Source organism: Nyctereutes procyonoides, unplaced genomic scaffold, assembly GCF_905146905.1.
Source record: "Nyctereutes procyonoides isolate TBG_1078 unplaced genomic scaffold, NYPRO_anot_genome, whole genome shotgun sequence".
Taxonomy (NCBI): domain Eukaryota; kingdom Metazoa; phylum Chordata; class Mammalia; order Carnivora; family Canidae; genus Nyctereutes; species Nyctereutes procyonoides.
Genome location: NW_026575126.1, coordinates 12310003 through 12317231, shown reverse-complemented (window position 1 = coordinate 12317231; position 7229 = coordinate 12310003). Strand labels below are relative to the sequence as shown.

General features: G+C 35.3%; 1 long non-coding RNA gene across 1 annotated transcript in view; it reads right to left on the bottom strand.

The window, feature by feature from the left end:
- Positions 1-1283: 1283 nt before the first annotated feature.
- Positions 1284-7229, bottom strand: part of LOC129519126 (uncharacterized) — a 179589-nt gene continuing 173643 nt past the window's right edge. Inside the window, exon 3 of the long non-coding RNA XR_008666353.1 lies at positions 1284-1433. This is a non-coding gene — a long non-coding RNA (uncharacterized LOC129519126). The remainder of the gene's footprint in view (positions 1434-7229) is intronic.

The window sequence follows — 7229 nt, the reverse complement described above, 5'->3', positions numbered from 1 at the left end:
TCATTAGTCAGAGAACAAGAGGCTCAATATTATAAGAAACATGGTACCTTCACCTCCTTTCGTTTTGGTTACCTCAACTATAAAATTAGGGAAGCAAACAAATGTGCATTGTGCACATTTTGAAGATTAAATAGGTTTATACATACAAAGTACCTGAAATGGTACCTGGAACACAATCAGCACTAAAAATAGCATTTCCAGATTTGCTGGTTCAGTCAATAGCAAAGACAATTTCAAGTTAACTGGTTAATTCATCTCACTGAAGCCAGATGTGGGGAAACACAGAATCTATGCTGCACTGATCAACAGGGCCCTGCTGTCATACACAGGATTAAAGAAAAGTCTCTAATTTCTATTTAGTGATAATTAGTATAATTTAATACTTTTATTACCTGACAAGATGAAAATTTTGTTCCACTGAAATCCCTGCAGAGATTATATCCTCAAAAAGTTTTGGAGGAAACTGTACATTTTCACCACCAACATGTGCCTATCAAAAAGGGTTTTAAATCCATGCTGACCAAACTGATCAGAGATAACAAAATATTTACAGATATTCTGGTCAAATGGACACCAAAGCTTCCTGGATAAAATCCATGCCAGTTGGATTTATGGTAATACATAAGTCAGCAAGTCCCTGGATTTGTCTGTTATGCTTTCTGCTATGTATTATCACGACCCTTGAAAAAAGATTCATTTCAGTACGACAACTGGTAAGATTTTTATGTGAATCCACTACAAATTCAGAATTTTGAACTGACAATAAACTCGACGTGTCTGTTCATAAAGATAAAAAGTTAAAAAAATGTTAGCGGAAAACTAAAAATAGCAAATGGTCCCATATTTATATCTCAGTAGTCAGAATACAAATAAACATCCTTGGTGAAAACACATCAGTGCTTCCAATTAAGGCAATATAATTGCATGCTTTGAAGTGGAACAATGGAAAAATCTGACAATCCATTGTATTAATATGAGACACAGACTTTAGAGACATATAAAAAATAACATTTAATCTTTGTGAGGCATCTGCTTCTATATACATTTTGCATAACATTTATGCATTGTGTGTAAACACACACATTAGATAGATAAATAGATAGCTGGATAGATAAACATATGTTAAAGAGCTAGATGAAATCTGGTGCAACCTTCTAATTCACTTTAGTAAGCCATTTCGCTGTTACTGCTGCAAGTTCTATTGTCTTCTAGAGTTTCATTATTTTCAAGAGGTGATAGAAAGGCTTTACACATTTATACTCAATTAATTTACTTACCTGGCACGGATCTCAAATGACCGATGTCTGGGTAGAGGACAGAGTCCCAAATAAACTCGGAAGTGGCGTAAAAGCTGAGAGCAATGCTTTTTCTCTTATGTATGTCTTCTCCCAGTGTTTTATTTCATTTGTAAAGTGGAGTGCAATATACAACCACTGAAGAAAAAAAAAAATAACTGGTTTACTAACAATCTTATTTAAATTTTTTTTAAATTTATTTTATTTATGATAGTCACAGAGAGAGAGAGGCAGAGAGAGAAGCAGGCTTCATGCACCGGGAGCCCGATATGGGATTCGATCCCGGGTCTCCAGGATCGCGCCCTGGGCCAAAGGCAGGCGCCAAACCGCTGCGCCACCCAGGGATCCCCTAACAATCTTATTTAAACAATTATTTGGAGTATACAATTGTTTTCCATTTCTTCGTGAGATTGCATAAAACTATTATTTAGTGATCAGTTTCCAAATATCGCTGTTTCCTTTCTTTGCTCTCTAAAACAACCTAAACAAAACTAGACAGTATGTGCAAATTTCTTTGTTAAGATTCTTGGTCTCTGGTCTGACTCTGCCTACAACAGTATTCGGTTCATTTAAATTTAAGCAAAAACACCTCTTAAATTTCCTCATCAAGAAAGACCTGAACACACAGATAAAGAAAACTAGGAGGGGGATGCATTGAAGGTAACTACTTAGGTGAATAAATTGTTAATATTCCAATACCGACATTTGCAATTTATAGACCTTTATAAAACTCCATTACAAGATGGGTTATATGCTAATGGTTATATAATGTAAGAAGAAGATTCATTAGAACATTTTGGTCTAGATCTGGAAATGAAGTGGAGAGGAAAGAGGAAGGCAGTCAGTTATAGAAGAGAGTAAGCAATTAATCACAGTTGCCTTGTACTCATCACAAATAGATCAGTTACAATTAGTTACAATTATAATCAGTTACAATTTAATTCCAATTCCTCAACCTGGGCCACAATCACAACGAATTCTTAATCACAACAAATTCTCTTCCCACCTTTTTCTGAGTTTCTTTAACATTAAGAAAAACCTTAAGCTCCTTTGTAGTACATAAAATTACTTCTCCATAATATCTGAACCATCTTCCATTAGAATTGAAAGCCCCATAACGTAACCATGCTATAATATTCCATGTTGCAATAATTTTCTATAATGTAAAATGCTATGAGATGAAATTGACTTATACATAATCTACGCTGTTTTTGTCATGAAGTAGTCAATGTTGTGGATGCAGATTCTTTAGCAAAATGCACTGCACTGACCTCAGAGATGTCCTGCATCTAATATTTCTGAGTATTTCACAAATGTATCTTTGAAACTCCTTCTGGTACTCAAGATCTAAGTTTCAATCTGACAGTCCTAAGAATGAAATTGAGATATCATCAGTACAACTGATATGCAAAAGGCATGCTCTCTGTGCATTCCCATGTACACAGTTCCTGCCTTGCCAGGAACGCTTTGGTAAATGGACACTTTTGGGTCTCCCTGTCCCTTTTGTCAACCTGTAACAACACAGGATAAGTCCATCAACAGAATTTTGAGCCCAGGTTTTGAAAACTGAGTAGGAAACGTAACTGATCAGTAATTAGTAGCCACCGTCCAAAAAAATGAATCAAGAAGTAGCATTATTAAGGAATTAATTTAACTTCTAAATAAAAAATATATATATAAATAAAGGATTTAGAATTGAGCTATACTTTCTATGCTCTGATTACACCTCATATATCATACTGAATTTAGATGTCTCTTCAACACAAATTATTTGGCATATATATATTACATATACATAATACATATACGTATACATATACATATACATAATAATCATTGTTTTTTACAAATTTTTAAAAATTGGTCATTCTTTGGTATCACATGTTGCTGGAGATATATTTTAAAGAAGGAATATTTATTTTTTTCTTAAGAAAGAAAGATAAAGAAGTTAAAGTTTACCAAAAATACAATGTGGGAGGTATGCAAGTAATATAGGAGAAATTATCAATTGTCAAATGACATTATTGTGCCAGGAAAGTTCAACATTTACCATTTTTCCCTTGACTTCCTGTACAACTTTTCAGGGGTTAAAAGCTTTAGGGTTCAGACTCTAACACTGGGAAAATCATTCTGCTGGTTCATTTAGGGATCTTTGTCAATTCTGAGAGACATTTGAAGTGTTATGGCAGGTTGAGCGTCAGGTATTTGAAAGCTCTGCACTCCTGGGTGAAGCCATTTCAAATACTAAGATGGAATTATAGCGAGTAAAAAATAATAACACATTAACTTTTAATTCATTGTTGTTTTAGAGTGTGAAGGCCTCTGAGAGCTTTAACAAAAGACCACTAAGAATAACATGCTTGAAATACACTCCAAAGAAGAAGAAAGTAAACAATGAACCTCAAATAGTTCAAGGCAAGGCACACTTACAGCATGCAGGACCAAAAATAAAAGTCTAAAGAGAAACTAAAAAGCTTTGAGACTGGCCTTTAGGATGGTGCATATGAGAAGGGGAAGAATTTCTAGCTAAAGCCTTTCAAGATCCAACAGATTATACTTTTTGATGGCCAATAGTATCATTCTGACCTTGACTGCTGCTGTAGGAAATAGCGGGGCATTCAAATATGGCCATGCATTTGCTCCACGTCAGTCAGGCACCGAGGATAATGATGGCCCAAGAATAGAGGTCCTTTTGCTATATTCTTTGTTCTCTGTGGGAGGAAAATCTGAGAAAGATTTTCTATTATACCCCAAATAGCATTCTTTCTGGCAGTCCGTAATAGTGGGGAAAAGGAAGAGAATTATTAAATGAGGGAAAAAGTTTACCTAAGAAAATATGTACATAAAGAAACTTCAGTTTATCACATGACAATATCATTTAGGAGTCTACTAGGCAATTTATGTGAATGTATTAAATTCTAAAAACATTCAGAGGTGGGAACTGTTATTTCTATTTTGTAGACATGAAAACAAGGATGGTGGAGAGCGGTAAGCCATTTGCCCAAAGACACTCAGTGACTGAGTGATGGAGGCCAGGTTGCACCAAAGCCTGTTGAGTTCAAAGTCCCAGTCTTTAACCAACGTGTATTTCTACCCATTATTAAATCTTAAGAGTTGTGGGATCATCTCGAATAAGTCCTATCATTTCACCTACCCATCTCAGCAAATATTATCCAGAAAATCTTGAATTCCACTGTATGCTATAGGGACATAGCTGACCTCTAGGTGGTTATTAAGAATTTGCCTATGAAGGGCATACTATCAAAGCTGCACCTAGCTCTTCTACCAATTAAGTTACAAAGGACCTGAGTGATAACCTCATTTCACTCAAACAAAAAGATTGTAACTCGACTGCCTAGTGAACAGAACTAAATCACAGCAATCCATCCAGTATATGAAAAGTTTCACTCTTTAAACCGTAGAAATGACAGAAAAACTCCACAATCGTATGTGAGGAATATCCCACTGATGCAATTTTCAAATGAGGACCACCTCCTTAAAAAGCCAAACTCTTTGCAGAGATTGTTTTAATGCCAGTTATCAAAACAATTAAGGATGCCCGCACCTACAATAATCAAGGAAAGTAGAACATTAAATTCCCACTTATTGGGGGCATTATTTCAAGTGTTTACAATGAAATAATTCTGTCCTCAAAACTGATCCACTGATCTAGTAGAGAGCCCTTACCTAAAATCACATTAATAATTTAATTTTCTGCAAAATGAGAAAATACTGTCTTATACAAACACCTCTTTCCATAATAGTATGAAAAGTATGATTTTAAAAATCGAGTCCTAAATATCCTAGCTATAGCTGGATAAGCTTTCAAAACTGAAATGATATGTGAATTCTGAGAAACTCTCAATTTGAACTCAATAAGATTAACCATTCACAATAGAAAGCCATTTCAAATGCAGCATTTGGGAAGGATCATCCATCACAGGGACTAGCACATTCTCCATGCTAGACTGAAGCTTGGAACTTAATGGGAAGTTACTGACAGCTTTCGCCTTCACAGCTGCCCCGGAAATTTGTTAACAAGTCAGTTCTTTTGACAGGGAGGTACTAGAAAAAAAACTCGTAATATCCCAATGAACACAATACTAGAAATGAAATTCCCTAAAAAAACTATTCCTTCAAACCTTTGAACTAAGTAAAAAGGCCTTTTAGAGGTCATCAACCAAGTGTGTTTAACAAATCTTAGCCTTATGGTTTTAAGCATCTTTAATATAACTATTTCTAGCCAATAGTAAAAAGAATTCAATGTGTCAAAATTTCCAAATTCTTCTTTTCCGAATTGCAATTCTCACATGGCAGTTCTATCATCAATTATGCCATCAGGAGCCTATTAACATGCAGATAGTGTAATAACATTAACCATGTTGACAATTTTCAAAACAATCTTCTATGATAGGTACTACTGATCCTTTTTTTGCAGATAAGTAAACTGAGGATCTGAGACATAAAAAGACATGCCTAGATTATACTGCTAGGTATTGGCAGAATGACCAAGTCTTTTCCACTTAAGTAAAGACCTATTTTTCCATAGAGATAGAGAATTAGCCTTAGAATTGAAGTGAGAATAAATGAATTTTTCTATTTTAATGCAAATTAACAATAGTATCTTTTAAAGACTTGTAAGCACTAGAGTAAAAGAGTTAAAGCTAAGTTTTCTCACAGGTGTTTTGCATACACACACACATAAACGTATACAGAGAAAGAGAGAATTCTGAGAAACTCTCTATAAATATGTATACATTAAGCAAGTCATTGCTCAATAGATGAACAGGTGACTTCCTTTGCAGAAACTCCTAAGGACTGGAATAAATTCTCTGTCAAAATTCTGACCACACTGCCACCATCACCATACTCCTCACCAGCACTTCACCATTCCCTAAATTTCCACCATGAGTCATATTCTTGAGTTGAGGCATCAAAGACTCTTGCTAAAACTACTATGTGAGGCTGGGAGTGTATCACATTTAGTCATTATAAGTCATTAATATCATTCTACAATCCTGTTTAATTAACTATAATCATCTACCAGGTTCTTGAAGAACTAGATTACCCAGAACAAGAACAGGTATGTTTGATACTAGAGGAGGGAGGAGGAAAAGGTAAAGAACTCTCATAGGCTTGGCATTCCTAAAACACACATTTGAATTTATCCTGCTGGGTTCTCCTCAGAGATGAGGAAAATGGCCAGTGAACACATTAATGTACACAACATTGTAATCAAACAGCTATTTTCACATTCTGCAGTGTATGGAATGGCTTGTCCTCAGCGGAGGCCTGCCTCCCCACAATGACACTAGACTTTTCACTCCTATGGGGTTCTTTCTTATGGTGCCACCCCATACACAATTTTACACAGCCCGTTTTCTGTCTCCTTTACTTCTTTCAAGTTCTATTTTCCATTGCTCTTCTAACAGGGAGCAAATGAAGCAGAAGTGGCAGCTAAAGGTACATTTTTCCTTTATAAACAGTAATTTCCTTTATAAACAGTAAACAATCACCTAAATATCAAAGGCAGGTCCAGGACTGGTGCCAGGTGTAATAGCATAGCACATACCAAAACAGCTCCCGGAATCACAAACACCCTATCACAGACTCTTCTCTGAAAACTCCTCCTGAACCACTCTATATTTAAAGAGAGTGTGAAAAAAAATAGAGGATAGTGATTTGGGACACACATTATTTTAAAATGCATTTTAATAACAATTTCAAGATTGAAAGGGTTACGTTTATATGGTTTTCTCTAAGTTTGTCCATATATTCTCATTTATCTGCATTCCAATGTCAAGAAATAAAAGATTTACCAACAGTCCTAAAAAATATTTTCCCTAAGAACACTGCTGAGGCCATGAAACCATCCACTGTTTTCACCCACATCTGCTCAAGCCATGACAAGTCAAGATTCTACAGGTTTAAAAA